Genomic DNA, 2,500 nt, shown 5'->3' with positions numbered 1-2,500 from the left:
CCGAAATCCATTGGGGTCTCCCCGCGCAGGTTCGAACCCTGCCGACTACGCCTCGGTTTGAACTGAGCTGCAATTTTGCAATTTGCTCGGAAATGTCCCCAAAACAAGATGTAAACATGCATGTTGATTATAGGATGGACGATAAAGCAGACATTGGGAAGACTCCCATCCAGGACTCTCTGACTGTTAGGGGTGGGGGCCACGATTATATTTCCACCCTGACACTAGTTGCCGCTAGAGCCATCGACGCCTGGCATCGCCTCCGTCTGTAAGAAGCCCATCCTGCGCTTTTCCTTGCCTGCATCTTTACAGCAGATATTGGGAGGGGTCCATGTGGATACAGAGGATGGAGCAACTGGCACGCAAGCTATCTGCCGAGCCTTTTTTGTGTGTCAGCACAAGGGTTCTCGTGTCACTTCTAGACCTTCCTTGGCAGATGCATTCAGGAGAGGCCCCCTACCTGCGACCCAGTGAAAGTACAGTCTTTTGCTGCCCTGTGCAAGCCAGGGGACTGAAGGCACAGCTTTCTGCCACAACAGCAGAGAGCAGAGGAAGGGCGCCCAGGAGGACCGTCAGAGGGTGGTTAGGCCCCTGTCCTCTCGGCCCCGATCGGCCAAGACCTCTCTATTTGGGCAGAAGGGACCCATTCTGCGGTCCTCTGAGGCTTAGGGCCACATGCCCAGAAGGCCCACCACCCAAATCTTTGCCATATGGCTTAGACTAACTACCGGACCACTCGTGCGGCCATTTATTCCTCTGGAGCCTGTCAAAATGGCCTGCCGAAATTGGCTCCCAGGAGGCCTCTGCAACTCGATTTGCATAGAGACAGCCCCTGCCCAGGCATGCTTCCAAACAGGACACTGTTAACAGTTTCAATTTGGAGCTGGCAGAAGCCAGTGCAACCTAGTGAAGGTGAGGCTCTGCTGCCTGGCCGCTTGCTAGGTTTATTAGCACAGATCTGTCCCTGGCACTTAGTCCGAGCTTGGCAGGGAGGGGATATGGCATTTAGGGAACTTGGGCCAGACCATAGAGATTCTGACTTTTGAATGCATTTTCAAGGGTCATGGGAGGGCCAAAAGGGAACGGTGCAGAGCGGCATAAAGTAAGGGGCGGAGGAGACATTGTGTGTGGCTAAAGTGTTAAGTTTATAGTAGAAACAGGTTTGCTCAGGAGTAGTCGTGGCCGAGTGGTTAAGGCGATGGACTAGAAATCCATTGGGGTTTCCCCGCGCAGGTTCAAATCCTGCCGACTACGGTGCAGCGCCCGCTTTTATTGTTTACTCTTTTCTGGTGTGGAAAACAATCTTAAAATAGCAGTATAATACAATTACTAAAGGAGGCTGCGGCGCACTTGAGCTATTCAAGCAAGATCCTAGGAGTAAAAGCGGCTTCATCCTTTAGGCCAACGCAGAGAAACTGGTACGTTTTGACGGGTTTCGTTTTGCAATTTCAAACATATATGTACATTTAAAAGAAACTTGTGAGGAGAAAGAACGGTGCATGATGAGAGAGAAGGGTGGAAAGTACAGGACAAGATCTAGAGGCAAGGCGGTAGAGACTAAGGACTCTTCTGTGTAAGCACAGCACAATCTTTCGAGTGAGAGTTTCACTCTCATGGGTAGTCGTGGCCGAGTGGTTAAGGCGATGGACTCGAAATCCATTGGGGTCTCCCCGCGCAGGTTCGAACCCTGCTGACTACGCCTCGGTTTGAACTGAGCTGCAATTTTGCAATTTGCTCAGAAATGTCCCCAAAACAAGATGTAAACATGCATGTTGATTATAGGATGGACGATAAAGCAGACATTGGGAAGACTCCCATCCAGGACTCTCTGACTGTTAGGGGTGGGGGCCACGATTATATTTCCACCCTGACACTAGTTGCCGCTAGAGCCATCGACGCCTGGCATCGCCTCCGTCTGTAAGAAGCCCATCCTGCGCTTTTCCTTGCCTGCATCTTTACAGCAGATATTGGGAGGGGTCCATGTGGATACAGAGGATGGAGCAACTGGCACGCAAGCTATCTGCCGAGCCTTTTTTGTGTGTCAGCACAAGGGTTCTCGTGTCACTTCTAGACCTTCCTTGGCAGATGCATTCAGGAGAGGCCCCCTACCTGCGACACAGTGAAAGTACAGTCTTTTGCTGCCCTGTGCAAGCTAGGGGACTGAAGGCACAGCTTTCTGCCACAACAGCAGAGAGCAGAGGAAGGGCGCCCAGGAGGACCGTCAGAGGGTGGTGAGACCCCTGTCCTCTCAGCCCCGATCGGCCCCGATCGGCCAAGACCTCTCTATTTGGGCAGAAGGGACCCATTCTGCGGTCCTCTGAGGCTTAGGGCCACATGCCCAGAAGGCCCACCACCCAAATCTTTGCCATATGGCTTAGACTAACTACCGGACCACTCGTGCGGCCATTTATTCCTCTGGAGCCTGTCAAAATGGCCTGCCGAAATTGGCTCCCAGGAGGCCTCTGCAACTCGATTTGCATAGAGACAGCCCCTGCCCAGG

General features: G+C 52.6%; 3 non-coding genes across 3 annotated transcripts in view; all 3 read left to right on the top strand.

The window, feature by feature from the left end:
- TRNAS-CGA (transfer RNA serine (anticodon CGA)) overlaps positions 1–50 on the top strand; it is an 82-nt gene extending 32 nt beyond the window's left edge. The window contains exon 1 of the tRNA in view: positions 1–50. This exon is cut by the window's left edge and continues 32 nt beyond it. This is a non-coding gene — a tRNA (tRNA-Ser).
- A 1,122-nt stretch (positions 51–1,172) lies between these two features.
- TRNAS-AGA (transfer RNA serine (anticodon AGA)) lies at positions 1,173–1,254 on the top strand. The gene has a single exon. It is a non-coding gene; the product is annotated as a tRNA-Ser (tRNA).
- Positions 1,255–1,617: 363 nt separating this feature from the next.
- Positions 1,618–1,699, top strand: TRNAS-CGA (transfer RNA serine (anticodon CGA)). The gene has a single exon. It is a non-coding gene; the product is annotated as a tRNA-Ser (tRNA).
- The last annotated feature ends 801 nt before the right edge of the window (positions 1,700–2,500 follow it).

This window comes from Ambystoma mexicanum, chromosome 3q (genome assembly GCF_040938575.1).
Source record: "Ambystoma mexicanum isolate Mex_15411 chromosome 3q, UKY_AmexF1_1, whole genome shotgun sequence".
Classification (NCBI taxonomy): domain Eukaryota; kingdom Metazoa; phylum Chordata; class Amphibia; order Caudata; family Ambystomatidae; genus Ambystoma; species Ambystoma mexicanum.
This window is presented reverse-complemented; position numbering and strand designations above follow the sequence as displayed.